Source organism: Spermophilus citellus, assembly GCF_964194105.1.
Source record: "Spermophilus citellus genome assembly, chromosome: 8".
NCBI lineage: Eukaryota > Metazoa > Chordata > Mammalia > Rodentia > Sciuridae > Spermophilus > Spermophilus citellus.
This window is the reverse complement of record NC_138189.1, coordinates 76651422-76667015: the sequence shown is the minus strand read 5'-3', so window position 1 is coordinate 76667015 and position 15594 is coordinate 76651422.

Below are 15594 nucleotides of genomic sequence, written 5' to 3'. Positions count from 1 at the left end.
TGTTTTCTCCTATATTGATAGATGTATTTGGAACTCTAAATCCAACACGGTTTGTGCTAGCTTCTTGAAACTTGACACAATAAAGTAGTTTCACGTTCTATCTCTATGTTTTGTTTCCTCTTGATGTAGCCCTAAGCAGTGACTGGCTAGAAACACTTTCATGGAAAGGGGTTGCCAAGCTTCCAAAAATTACAAATCTCCAGAAATCTCAGCAAATACTTTTTCACCCAAACTGGATGATACTTTCAGGTAATGATCAGTACACTAAGGCGACTTGGTTCCCCACATTTCGTTCTTCTACGTTGAAGCGTTCGTTTCCAGTAACAGTTTGAATTTTTAGGTTTCACTCTGTTTTCTCCTATATTGATAGATGTATTTGGAACTCTAAATCCAACACGGTTTGTGCTAGCTTCTTGAAACTTGACACAATAAATTAGTTTCACGTTCTATCTCTATGTTTTGTTTCCTCTTGATGTAGCCCTAAGCAGTGACTGGCGAGAAACACTTTCATGGAAAGGGGTTGCCAAGCTTCCAAAAATTACGAATCTCCAGAAATCTCAGCAAATACTTTTTCACCCAAACTGGATGATACTTTCAGGTAATGATCAGTACACTAAGGCGACTTGGTTCCCCACATTTCGTTCTTCTACGTTGAAGCGTTCGTTTCCAGTAACAGTTTGAATTTTTAGGTTTCACTCTGTTTTCTCCTATATTGATAGATGTATTTGGAACTCTAAATCCAACACGGTTTGTGCTAGCTTCTTGAAACTTGACACAATAAAGTAGTTTCACGTTCTATCTCTATGTTTTGTTTCCTGTTGCTGTAGCCCTAAGCAGTGACTGGCGAGAAACACTTTCATGGAAAGGGGTTGCCAAGCTTCCAAAAATTACGAATCTCCAGAAATCTCAGCAAATACTTTTTCACCCAAACTGGATGATACTTTCAGGTAATGATCAGTACACTAAGGCGACTTGGTTCCCCATATTTCGTTCTGCTATGTTGAAGCGTTCGTTTCCAGTAACATTTTTAATTTTTAGGTTTCACTCTGTTTTCTCCTATATTGATAGATTATTTGGAACTCTAAATCCAACACGGTTTGTGCTAGCTTCTTAAACTTGACACAATAAATTAGTTTCACGTTCTATCTCTATGTTTTGTTCCCTCTTGATGTAGCCCTAAGCAGTGACTGGCGAGAAACACTTTCATGGAAAGGGGTTGCCAAGCTTCCAAAAATTACGAATCTCCAGAAATCTCAGCAAATACTTTTTCACCCAAACTGGATGATACTTTCAGGTAATGATCAGTACACTAAGGCGACTTGGTTCCCCACATTTCGTTCTGCTACGTTGAAGCGTTCGTTTCCAGTAACAGTTTGAATTTTTAGGTTTCACTCTGTTTTCTCCTATATTGATAGATGTATTTGGAACTCTAAATCCAACACGGTTTGTGCTAGCTTCTTGAAACTTGACACAATAAATTAGTTTCACGTTCTATCTCTATGCTTTGTTTGCTCTTGATGTAGCCCTATGCAGTGACTGGCGAGAAACACTTTCATGGAAAGGGGTTGCCAAGCTTCCAAAAATTACGAATCTCCAGAAATCTCAGCAAATACTTTTTCACCCAAACTGGATGATACTTTCAGGTAATGATCAGTACACTAAGGCGACTTGGTTCCCCACATTTCGTTCTTCTACGTTGAAGCGTTCGTTTCCAGTAACAGTTTGAATTTTTAGGTTTCACTCTGTTTTCTCCTATATTGATAGATGTATTTGGAACTCTAAATCCAACACGGTTTGTGCTAGCTTCTTGAAACTTGACACAATAAAGTAGTTTCACGTTCTATCTCTATGTTTTGTTTCCTGTTGCTGTAGCCCTAAGCAGTGACTGGCGAGAAACACTTTCATGGAAAGGGGTTGCCAAGCTTCCAAAAATTACGAATCTCCAGAAATCTCAGCAAATACTTTTTCACCCAAACTGGATGATACTTTCAGGTAATGATCAGTACACTAAGGCGACTTGGTTCCCCACATTTCGTTCTTCTACGTTGAAGCGTTCGTTTCCAGTAACAGTTTGAATTTTTAGGTTTCACTCTGTTTTCTCCTATATTGATAGATGTATTTGGAACTCTAAATCCAACACGGTTTGTGCTAGCTTCTTGAAACTTGACACAATAAATTAGTTTCACGTTCTATCTCTATGTTTTGTTTCCTCTTGATGTAGCCCTAAGCAGTGACTGGCGAGAAACACTTTCATGGAAAGGGGTTGCCAAGCTTCCAAAAATTACGAATCTCCAGAAATCTCAGCAAATACTTTTTCACCCAAACTGGATGATACTTTCAGGTAATGATCAGTACACTAAGGCGACTTGGTTCCCCACATTTCGTTCTTCTACGTTGAAGCGTTCGTTTCCAGTAACAGTTTGAATTTTTAGGTTTCACTCTGTTTTCTCCTATATTGATAGATGTATTTGGAACTCTAAATCCAACACGGTTTGTGCTAGCTTCTTGAAACTTGACACAATAAAGTAGTTTCACGTTCTATCGCTATGTTTTGTTTCCTGTTGCTGTAGCCCTAAGCAGTGACTGGCGAGAAACACTTTCATGGAAAGGGGTTGCCAAGCTTCCAAAAATTACGAATCTCCAGAAATCTCAGCAAATACTTTTTCACCCAAACTGGATGATACTTTCAGGTAATGATCAGTACACTAAGGCGACTTGGTTCCCCACATTTCGTTCTGCTACGTTGAAGCGTTCGTTTCCAGTAACAGTTTGAATTTTTAGGTTTCACTCTGTTTTCTCCTATATTGATAGATGTATTTGGAACTCTAAATCCAACACGGTTTGTGCTAGCTTCTTGAAACTTGACACAATAAATTAGTTTCACGTTCTATCTCTATGCTTTGTTTGCTCTTGATGTAGCCCTATGCAGTGACTGGCGAGAAACACTTTCATGGAAAGGGGTTGCCAAGCTTCCAAAAATTACGAATCTCCAGAAATCTCAGCAAATACTTTTTCACCCAAACTGGATGATACTTTCAGGTAATGATCAGTACACTAAGGCGACTTGGTTCCCCACATTTCGTTCTTCTACGTTGAAGCGTTCGTTTCCAGTAACAGTTTGAATTTTTAGGTTTCACTCTGTTTTCTCCTATATTGATAGATGTATTTGGAACTCTAAATCCAACACGGTTTGTGCTAGCTTCTTGAAACTTGACACAATAAAGTAGTTTCACGTTCTATCTCTATATTTTGTTTCCTGTTGCTGTAGCCCTAAGCAGTGACTGGCGAGAAACACTTTCATGGAAAGGGGTTGCCAAGCTTCCAAAAATTACGAATCTCCAGAAATCTCAGCAAATACTTTTTCACCCAAACTGGATGATACTTTCAGGTAATGATCAGTACACTAAGGCGACTTGGTTCCCCATATTTCGTTCTGCTATGTTGAAGCGTTCGTTTCCAGTAACAGTTTGAATTTTTAGGTTTCACTCTGTTTTCTCCTATATTGATAGATTATTTGGAACTCTAAATCCAACATGGTTTGTGCTAGCTTCTTAAACTTGACACAATAAATTAGTTTCACGTTCTATCTCTATGTTTTGTTCCCTCTTGATGTAGCCCTAAGCAGTGACTGGCGAGAAACACTTTCATGGAAAGGGGTTGCCAAGCTTCCAAAAATTACAAATCTCCAGAAATCTCAGCAAGTACTTTTTCACCGAAACTGGATGATACTTTCAGGTAATGATCAGTACACTAAGGCGACTTGGTTCCCCACAATTTGTTCTTCTACGTTGAAGCGTTCGTTTCCAGTAACAGTTTGAATTTTTAGGTTTCACTCTGTTTTCTCTTATATTGATAGATGTATTTGGAACTCTAAATCCAACACGGTTTGTGCTAGCTTCTTGAAACTTGACACAATAAAGTAGTTTCACGTTCTATCTCTATGTTTTGTTTCCTCTTGATGTAGCCCTAAGCAGTGACTGGCGAGAAACACTTTCATGGAAAGGGGTTGCCAAGCTTCCAAAAATTACGAATCTCCAGAAATCTCAGCAAATTCTTTTTCACCCAAACTGGATGATACTTTCAGGTAATGATCAGTACACTAAGGCGACTTGGTTTCCCAAATTTTGTTCTTCTATGTTGAAGCGTTCGTTTCCAGTAACAGTTTGAATTTTTAGATTTCACTCTGTTTACTCCTATATTGATAGATGTATTTGGAACTCTAAATCCAACACGGTTTGTGCTAGCTTCTTGAAACTTGACACAATGAATTAGTTTCACGTTCTATCTCTATGTTTTGTTTCCTCTTGATGTAGCCCTAAGCAGTGACTGGCGAGAAACACTTTCATGGAAAGGGGTTGCCAAGCTTCCAAAAATTACGAATCTCCAGAAATCTCAGCAAATATTTTTTCACCCAAACTGGATGATACTTTCAGGTAATGATCAGTACACTAAGGCGACTTGGTTCCCCAAATTTAGTTCTTCTATGTTGAAGCATTCGTTTCCAGTACCAGTTTGAATTTTTAGGTTTCACTCTGTTTACTCCTATATTGATAGATGTATTTGGAACTCTAAATCCAACAGGGTTTGTGCTAGCTTCTTGAAACTTGACAAAATAAATTAGTTTCACGTTCTATCTCTATGTTTTGTTTCCTCTTGATGTAGCCCTAAGCAGTGACTGGCGAGAAACACTTTCATGGAAAGGGGTTGCCAAGCTTCCAAAAATTACGAATCTCCAGAAATCTCAGCAAATACTTTTTCACCCAAACTGGATGATACTTTCAGGTAATGATCAGTACACTAAGGCGACTTGGTTCCCCACATTTCGTTCTGCTACGTTGAAGCGTTCGTTTCCAGTAACAGTTTGAATTTTTAGGTTTCACTCTGTTTACTCCTATATTGATAGATGTATTTGGAACTCTAAATCCAACACGGTTTGTGCTAGCTTCTTGAAACTTGACACAATAAAGTAGTTTCACATTCTATCTCCATGTTTTGTTTCCTCTTGCTGTAGCCTAAGCAGTGACTGGCGAGAAACACTTTCATGGAAAGGGGTTGCCAAGCTTCCAAAAATTACGAATCTCCAGAAATCTCAGCAAATATTTTTTCACCCAAACTGGATGATACTTTCAGGTAATGATCAGTACACTAAGGCGACTTGGTTCCCCACATTTCGTTCTTCTACGTTGAAGCGTTCGTTTCCAGTAACAGTTTGAATTTTTAGGTTTCACTCTGTTTTCTCCTATATTGATAGATGTATTCGGAACTCTAAATCCAACAAGGTTTGTGCTACCTTCTTGAAACTTGACAGAATAAAGTAGTTTCAAGTTCTATCTCTATGTTTTGTTTCCTGTTGATGTAGCCCTAAGCAGTGACTGGCGAGAAACACTTTCATGGAAAGGGGTTGCCAAGCTTCCAAAAATTACGAATCTCCAGAAATCTCAGCAAATATTTTTTCACCCAAACTGGATGATACTTTCAGGTAATGATCAGTACACTAAGGCGACTTGGTTCCCCACATTTCGTTCTTCTACGTTGAAGCGTTCGTTTCCAGTAACAGTTTGATTTTTTAGGTTTTACTCTGTTTTCTCCTATATTGATAGATGTATTTGGAACTCTAAATCCAACACGGTTTGTGCTAGCTTCTTGAAACTTGACACAATAAAGTAGTTTCACGTTCTATCTCTATGTTTTGTTTCCTCTTGATGTAGCCCAAAGCAGTGACTGGCTAGAAACACTTTCATGGAAAGGGGTTGCCAAGCTTCCAAAAATTACAAATCTCCAGAAATCTCAGCAAATACTTTTTCACCCAAACTGGATGATACTTTCAGGTAATGATCAGTACACTAAGGCGACTTGGTTCCCCACATTTCGTTCTTCTACGTTGAAGCGTTCGTTTCCAGTAACAGTTTGAATTTTTAGGTTTCACTCTGTTTTCTCCTATATTGATAGATGTATTTGGAACTCTAAATCCAACACGGTTTGTGCTAGCTTCTTGAAACTTGACACAATAAATTAGTTTCACGTTCTATCTCTATGTTTTGTTTCCTCTTGATGTAGCCCTAAGCAGTGACTGGCGAGAAACACTTTCATGGAAAGGGGTTGCCAAGCTTCCAAAAATTACGAATCTCCAGAAATCTCAGCAAATACTTTTTCACCCAAACTGGATGATACTTTCAGGTAATGATCAGTACACTAAGGCGACTTGGTTCCCCACATTTCGTTCTTCTACGTTGAAGCGTTCGTTTCCAGTAACAGTTTGAATTTTTAGGTTTCACTCTGTTTTCTCCTATATTGATAGATGTATTTGGAACTCTAAATCCAACACGGTTTGTGCTAGCTTCTTGAAACTTGACACAATAAAGTAGTTTCACGTTCTATCTCTATGTTTTGTTTCCTGTTGCTGTAGCCCTAAGCAGTGACTGGCGAGAAACACTTTCATGGAAAGGGGTTGCCAAGCTTCCAAAAATTACGAATCTCCAGAAATCTCAGCAAATACTTTTTCACCCAAACTGGATGATACTTTCAGGTAATGATCAGTACACTAAGGCGACTTGGTTCCCCATATTTCGTTCTGCTATGTTGAAGCGTTCGTTTCCAGTAACATTTTTAACTTTTAGGTTTCACTCTGTTTTCTCCTATATTGATAGATTATTTGGAACTCTAAATCCAACACGGTTTGTGCTAGCTTCTTAAACTTGACACAATAAATTAGTTTCACGTTCTATCTCTATGTTTTGTTTTCTCTTGATGTAGCCCTAAGCAGTGACTGGCGAGAAACACTTTCATGGAAAGGGGTTGCCAAGCTTCCAAAAATTACAAATCTCCAGAAATCTCAGCAAATACTTTTTCACCGAAACTGGATGATACTTTCAGGTAATGATCAGTGCACTAAGGCGACTTGGTTCCCCACAATTTGTTCTTCTACGTTGAAGCGTTCGTTTCCAGTAACAGTTTGAATTTTTAGGTTTCACTCTGTTTTCTCTTATATTGATAGATGTATTTGGAACTCTAAATCCAACACGGTTTGTGCTAGCTTCTTGAAACTTGACACAATAAAGTAGTTTCACGTTCTATCTCTATGTTTTGTTTCCTCTTGATGTAGCCCTAAGCAGTGACTGGCGAGAAACACTTTCATGGAAAGGGGTTGCCAAGCTTCCAAAAATTACGAATCTCCAGAAATCTCAGCAAATTCTTTTTCACCCAAACTGGATGATACTTTCAGGTAATGATCAGTACACTAAGGCGACTTGGTTTCCCAAATTTTGTTCTTCTATGTTGAAGCGTTCGTTTCCAGTAACAGTTTGAATTTTTAGATTTCACTCTGTTTACTCCTATATTGATAGATGTATTTGGAACTCTAAATCCAACACGGTTTGTGCTAGCTTCTTGAAACTTGACACAATGAATTAGTTTCACGTTCTATCTCTATGTTTTGTTTCCTCTTGATGTAGCCCTAAGCAGTGACTGGCGAGAAACACTTTCATGGAAAGGGGTTGCCAAGCTTCCAAAAATTACGAATCTCCAGAAATCTCAGCAAATATTTTTTCACCCAAACTGGATGATACTTTCAGGTAATGATCAGTACACTAAGGCGACTTGGTTCCCCAAATTTAGTTCTTCTATGTTGAAGCATTCGTTTCCAGTACCAGTTTGAATTTTTAGGTTTCACTCTGTTTACTCCTATATTGATAGATGTATTTGGAACTCTAAATCCAACAGGGTTTGTGCTAGCTTCTTGAAACTTGACAAAATAAATTAGTTTCACGTTCTATCTCTATGTTTTGTTTCCTCTTGATGTAGCCCTAAGCAGTGACTGGCGAGAAACACTTTCATGGAAAGGGGTTGCCAAGCTTCCAAAAATTACGAATCTCAAGAAATCTCAGCAAATACTTTTTCACCCAAACTGGATGATACTTTCAGGTAATGATCAGTACACTAAGCCCACTTGCTTCACCAAATTTCGTTCTTCTACGTTGAAGCGTTCGTTTCCAGTAACAGTTTGAATTTTTAGGTTCCACTCTGTTTACTCCTATATTGATAGATGTATTTGGAACTCTAAATCCAACACGGTTTGTGCTAGCTTCATGAAACTTGACACAGTAGAGTAGTTTCACGTTCTATCTCTATGTTTTGTTTCCTCTTGATGTAGCCCTAAGCAGTGACTGGCGAGAAACACTTTCATGGAAAGGGGTTGCCAAGCTTCCAAAAATTACGAATCTCCAGAAATCTCAGCAAATACTTTTTCACCCAAACTGGATGATACTTTCAGGTAATGATCAGTACACTAAGGCGACTTGGTTCCCCACATTTCGTTCTGCTACGTTGAAGCGTTCGTTTCCAGTAACAGTTTGAATTTTTAGGTTTCACTCTGTTTACTCCTATATTGATAGATGTATTTGGAACTCTAAATCCAACACGGTTTGTGCTAGCTTCTTGAAACTTGACACAATAAAGTAGTTTCACATTCTATCTCCATGTTTTGTTTCCTCTTGATGTAGCCTAAGCAGTGACTGGCGAGAAACACTTTCATGGAAAGGGGTTGCCAAGCTTCCAAAAATTACGAATCTCCAGAAATCTCAGCAAATATTTTTTCACCCAAACTGGATGATACTTTCAGGTAATGATCAGTACACTAAGGCGACTTGGTTCCCCACATTTCGTTCTTCTACGTTGAAGCGTTCGTTTCCAGTAACAGTTTGAATTTTTAGGTTTCACTCTGTTTTCTCCTATATTGATAGATGTATTCGGAACTCTAAATCCAACAAGGTTTGTGCTACCTTCTTGAAACTTGACAGAATAAAGTAGTTTCAAGTTCTATCTCTATGTTTTGTTTCCTGTTGATGTAGCCCTAAGCAGTGACTGGCGAGAAACACTTTCATGGAAAGGGGTTGCCAAGCTTCCAAAAATTACGAATCTCCAGAAATCTCAGCAAATATTTTTTCACCCAAACTGGATGATACTTTCAGGTAATGATGAGTACACTAAGGCGACTTGGTTCCCCACATTTCGTTCTTCTACGTTGAAGCGTTCGTTTCCAGTAACAGTTTGATTTTTTAGGTTTTACTCTGTTTTCTCCTATATTGATAGATGTATTTGGAACTCTAAATCCAACACGGTTTGTGCTAGCTTCTTGAAACTTGACACAATAAAGTAGTTTCACGTTCTATCTCTATGTTTTGTTTCCTCTTGATGTAGCCCAAAGCAGTGACTGGCTAGAAACACTTTCATGGAAAGGGGTTGCCAAGCTTCCAAAAATTACAAATCTCCAGAAATCTCAGCAAATACTTTTTCACCCAAACTGGATGATACTTTCAGGTAATGATCAGTACACTAAGGCGACTTGGTTCCCCACATTTCGTTCTTCTACGTTGAAGCGTTCGTTTCCAGTAACAGTTTGAATTTTTAGGTTTCACTCTGTTTTCTCCTATATTGATAGATGTATTTGGAACTCTAAATCCAACACGGTTTGTGCTAGCTTCTTGAAACTTGACACAATAAATTAGTTTCACGTTCTATCTCTATGTTTTGTTTCCTCTTGATGTAGCCCTAAGCAGTGACTGGCGAGAAACACTTTCATGGAAAGGGGTTGCCAAGCTTCCAAAAATTACGAATCTCCAGAAATCTCAGCAAATACTTTTTCACCCAAACTGGATGATACTTTCAGGTAATGATCAGTACACTAAGGCGACTTGGTTCCCCACATTTCGTTCTTCTACGTTGAAGCGTTCGTTTCCAGTAACAGTTTGAATTTTTAGGTTTCACTCTGTTTTCTCCTATATTGATAGATGTATTTGGAACTCTAAATCCAACACGGTTTGTGCTAGCTTCTTGAAACTTGACACAATAAAGTAGTTTCACGTTCTATCTCTATGTTTTGTTTCCTGTTGCTGTAGCCCTGAGCAGTGACTGGCGAGAAACACTTTCATGGAAAGGGGTTGCCAAGCTTCCAAAAATTACGAATCTCCAGAAATCTCAGCAAATACTTTTTCACCCAAACTGGATGATACTTTCAGGTAATGATCAGTACACTAAGGCGACTTGGTTCCCCATATTTCGTTCTGCTATGTTGAAGCGTTCGTTTCCAGTAACATTTTTAACTTTTAGGTTTCACTCTGTTTTCTCCTATATTGATAGATTATTTGGAACTCTAAATCCAACACGGTTTGTGCTAGCTTCTTAAACTTGACACAATAAATTAGTTTCACGTTCTATCTCTATGTTTTGTTTTCTCTTGATGTAGCCCTAAGCAGTGACTGGCGAGAAACACTTTCATGGAAAGGGGTTGCCAAGCTTCCAAAAATTACAAATCTCCAGAAATCTCAGCAAATACTTTTTCACCGAAACTGGATGATACTTTCAGGTAATGATCAGTGCACTAAGGCGACTTGGTTCCCCACAATTTGTTCTTCTACGTTGAAGCGTTCGTTTCCAGTAACAGTTTGAATTTTTAGGTTTCACTCTGTTTTCTCTTATATTGATAGATGTATTTGGAACTCTAAATCCAACACGGTTTGTGCTAGCTTCTTGAAACTTGACACAATAAAGTAGTTTCACGTTCTATCTCTATGTTTTGTTTCCTCTTGATGTAGCCCTAAGCAGTGACTGGCGAGAAACACTTTCATGGAAAGGGGTTGCCAAGCTTCCAAAAATTACGAATCTCCAGAAATCTCAGCAAATTCTTTTTCACCCAAACTGGATGATACTTTCAGGTAATGATCAGTACACTAAGGCGACTTGGTTTCCCAAATTTTGTTCTTCTATGTTGAAGCGTTCGTTTCCAGTAACAGTTTGAATTTTTAGATTTCACTCTGTTTACTCCTATATTGATAGATGTATTTGGAACTCTAAATCCAACACGGTTTGTGCTAGCTTCTTGAAACTTGACACAATGAATTAGTTTCACGTTCTATCTCTATGTTTTGTTTCCTCTTGATGTAGCCCTAAGCAGTGACTGGCGAGAAACACTTTCATGGAAAGGGGTTGCCAAGCTTCCAAAAATTACGAATCTCCAGAAATCTCAGCAAATATTTTTTCACCCAAACTGGATGATACTTTCAGGTAATGATCAGTACACTAAGGCGACTTGGTTCCCCAAATTTAGTTCTTCTATGTTGAAGCATTCGTTTCCAGTACCAGTTTGAATTTTTAGGTTTCACTCTGTTTACTCCTATATTGATAGATGTATTTGGAACTCTAAATCCAACAGGGTTTGTGCTAGCTTCTTGAAACTTGACAAAATAAATTAGTTTCACGTTCTATCTCTATGTTTTGTTTCCTCTTGATGTAGCCCTAAGCAGTGACTGGCGAGAAACACTTTCATGGAAAGGGGTTGCCAAGCTTCCAAAAATTACGAATCTCAAGAAATCTCAGCAAATACTTTTTCACCCAAACTGGATGATACTTTCAGGTAATGATCAGTACACTAAGCCCACTTGCTTCACCAAATTTCGTTCTTCTACGTTGAAGCGTTCGTTTCCAGTAACAGTTTGAATTTTTAGGTTCCACTCTGTTTACTCCTATATTGATAGATGTATTTGGAACTCTAAATCCAACACGGTTTGTGCTAGCTTCATGAAACTTGACACAGTAGAGTAGTTTCACGTTCTATCTCTATGTTTTGTTTCCTCTTGATGTAGCCCTAAGCAGTGACTGGCGAGAAACACTTTCATGGAAAGGGGTTGCCAAGCTTCCAAAAATTACGAATCTCCAGAAATCTCAGCAAATACTTTTTCACCCAAACTGGATGATACTTTCAGGTAATGATCAGTACACTAAGGCAACTTGGTTCCCCACATTTCGTTCTGCTACGTTGAAGCGTTCGTTTCCAGTAACAGTTTGAATTTTTAGGTTTCACTCTGTTTACTCCTATATTGATAGATGTATTTGGAACTCTAAATCCAACACGGTTTGTGCTAGCTTCTTGAAACTTGACACAATAAAGTAGTTTCACATTCTATCTCCATGTTTTGTTTCCTCTTGATGTAGCCTAAGCAGTGACTGGCGAGAAACACTTTCATGGAAAGGGGTTGCCAAGCTTCCAAAAATTACGAATCTCCAGAAATCTCAGCAAATATTTTTTCACCCAAACTGGATGATACTTTCAGGTAATGATCAGTACACTAAGGCGACTTGGTTCCCCACATTTCGTTCTTCTACGTTGAAGCGTTCGTTTCCAGTAACAGTTTGAATTTTTAGGTTTCACTCTGTTTTCTCCTATATTGATAGATGTATTCGGAACTCTAAATCCAACACGGTTTGTGCTAGCTTCTTGAAACTTGACAGAATAAAGTAGTTTCAAGTTCTATCTCTATGTTTTGTTTCCTGTTGATGTAGCCCTAAGCAGTGACTGGCGAGAAACACTTTCATGGAAAGGGGTTGCCAAGCTTCCAAAAATTACGAATCTCCAGAAATCTCAGCAAATATTTTTTCACCCAAACTGGATGATACTTTCAGGTAATGATCAGTACACTAAGGCGACTTGGTTCCCCACATTTCGTTCTTCTACGTTGAAGCGTTCGTTTCCAGTAACAGTTTGATTTTTTAGGTTTCACTCTGTTTTCTCCTATATTGATAGATGTATTTGGAACTCTAAATCCAACACGGTTTGTGCTAGCTTCTTGAAACTTGACACAATAAAGTAGTTTCACGTTCTATCTCTATGTTTTGTTTCCTCTTGATGTAGCCCTAAGCAGTGACTGGCTAGAAACACTTTCATGGAAAGGGGTTGCCAAGCTTCCAAAAATTACGAATCTCCAGAAATCTCAGCAAATACTTTTTCACCCAAACTGGATGATACTTTCAGGTAATGATCAGTACACTAAGGCGACTTGGTTCCCCACATTTCGTTCTTCTACGTTGAAGCGTTCGTTTCCAGTAACAGTTTGAATTTTTAGGTTTCACTCTGTTTTCTCCTATATTGATAGATGTATTTGGAACTCTAAATCCAACACGGTTTGTGCTAGCTTCTTGAAACTTGACACAATAAATTAGTTTCACGTTCTATCTCTATGTTTTGTTTCCTCTTGATGTAGCCCTAAGCAGTGACTGGCGAGAAACACTTTCATGGAAAGGGGTTGCCAAGCTTCCAAAAATTACGAATCTCCAGAAATCTCAGCAAACACTTTTTCACCCAAACTGGATGATACTTTCAGGTAATGATCAGTACACTAAGGCGACTTGGTTCCCCACATTTCGTTCTTCTACGTTGAAGCGTTCGTTTCCAGTAACAGTTTGAATTTTTAGGTTTCACTCTGTTTTCTCCTATATTGATAGATGTATTTGGAACTCTAAATCCAACACGGTTTGTGCTAGCTTCTTGAAACTTGACACAATAAAGTAGTTTCACGTTCTATCTCTATGTTTTGTTTCCTCTTGATGTAGCCCTAAGCAGTGACGGGCGAGAAACACTTTCATGGAAAGTGGTTGCCAAGCTTCCAAAAATTACGAATCTCCAGAAATCTCAGCAAATACTTTTTCACCCAAACTGGATGATACTTTCAGGTAATGATCAGTACACTAAGGCGACTTGGTTCCCAAAATTTCGTTCTTCTATGTTGAAGCATTCGTTTCCAGTAACAGTTTGAATTTTTAGGTTTCACTCTGTTTTCTCCTATATTGATAGATGTATTTGGAACTCTAAATCCAACACGGTTTGTGCTAGCTTCTTGAAACTTGACACAATAAAGTAGTTTCACGTTCTATCTCTATGTTTTGTTTCCTCTTGATGTAGCCCTAAGCAGTGACTGGCGAGAAACACTTTCATGGAAAGGGGTTGCCAAGCTTCCAAAAATTACGAATCTCCAGAAATCTCAGCAAATACTTTTTCACCCAAACTGGATGATACTTTCAGGTAATGATCAGTACACTAAGGCGACTTGGTTCCCCACATTTCGTTCTTCTACGTTGAAGCGTTCGTTTCCAGTAACAGTTTGAATTTTTAGGTTTCACTCTGTTTTCTCCTATATTGATAGATGTATTTGGAACTCTAAATCCAACACGGTTTGTGCTAGCTTCTTGAAACTTGACACAATAAAGTAGTTTCACGTTCTATCGCTATGTTTTGTTTCCTGTTGCTGTAGCCCTAAGCAGTGACTGGCGAGAAACACTTTCATGGAAAGGGGTTGCCAAGCTTCCAAAAATTACGAATCTCCAGAAATCTCAGCAAATACTTTTTCACCCAAACTGGATGATACTTTCAGGTAATGATCAGTACACTAAGGCGACTTGGTTCCCCACATTTCGTTCTGCTACGTTGAAGCGTTCGTTTCCAGTAACAGTTTGAATTTTTAGGTTTCACTCTGTTTTCTCCTATATTGATAGATGTATTTGGAACTCTAAATCCAACACGGTTTGTGCTAGCTTCTTGAAACTTGACACAATAAATTAGTTTCACGTTCTATCTCTATGCTTTGTTTGCTCTTGATGTAGCCCTATGCAGTGACTGGTGAGAAACACTTTCATGGAAAGGGGTTGCCAAGCTTCCAAAAATTACGAATCTCCAGAAATCTCAGCAAATACTTTTTCACCCAAACTGGATGATACTTTCAGGTAATGATCAGTACACTAAGGCGACTTGGTTCCCCACATTTCGTTCTTCTACGTTGAAGCGTTCGTTTCCAGTAACTGTTTGAATTTTTAGGTTTCACTCTGTTTTCTCCTATATTGATAGATGTATTTGGAACTCTAAATCCAACACGGTTTGTGCTAGCTTCTTGAAACTTGACACAATAAAGTAGTTTCACGTTCTATCTCTATGTTTTGTTTCCTGTTGCTGTAGCCCTAAGCAGTGACTGGCGAGAAACACTTTCATGGAAAGGGGTTGCCAAGCTTCCAAAAATTACGAATCTCCAGAAATCTCAGCAAATACTTTTTCACCCAAACTGGATGATACTTTCAGGTAATGATCAGTACACTAAGGCGACTTGGTTCCCCATATTTCGTTCTGCTATGTTGAAGCGTTCGTTTCCAGTAACATTTTTAATTTTTAGGTTTCACTCTGTTTTCTCCTATATTGATAGATTATTTGGAACTCTAAATCCAACACGGTTTGTGCTAGCTTCTTAAACTTGACACAATAAATTAGTTTCACGTTCTATCTCTATGTTTTGTTCCCTCTTGATGTAGCCCTAAGCAGTGACTGGCGAGAAACACTTTCATGGAAAGGGGTTGCCAAGCTTCCAAAAATTACAAATCTCTAGAAATCTCAGCAAATACTTTTTCACCGAAACTGGATGATACTTTCAGGTAATGATCAGTGCACTAAGGCGACTTGGTTCCCCACAATTTGTTCTTCTACGTTGAAGCGTTCGTTTCCAGTAACAGTTTGAATTTTTAGGTTTCACTCTGTTTTCTCTTATATTGATAGATGTATTTGGAACTCTAAATCCAACACGGTTTGTGCTAGCTTCTTGAAACTTGACACAATAAAGTAGTTTCACGTTCTATCTCTATGTTTTGTTTCCTCTTGATGTAGCCCTAAGCAGTGACTGGCGAGAAACACTTTCATGGAAAGGGGTTGCCAAGCTTCCAAAAGTTACGAATCTCCAGAAATCTCAGCAAATTCTTTTTCACCCAAACTGGATGATACTTTCAGGT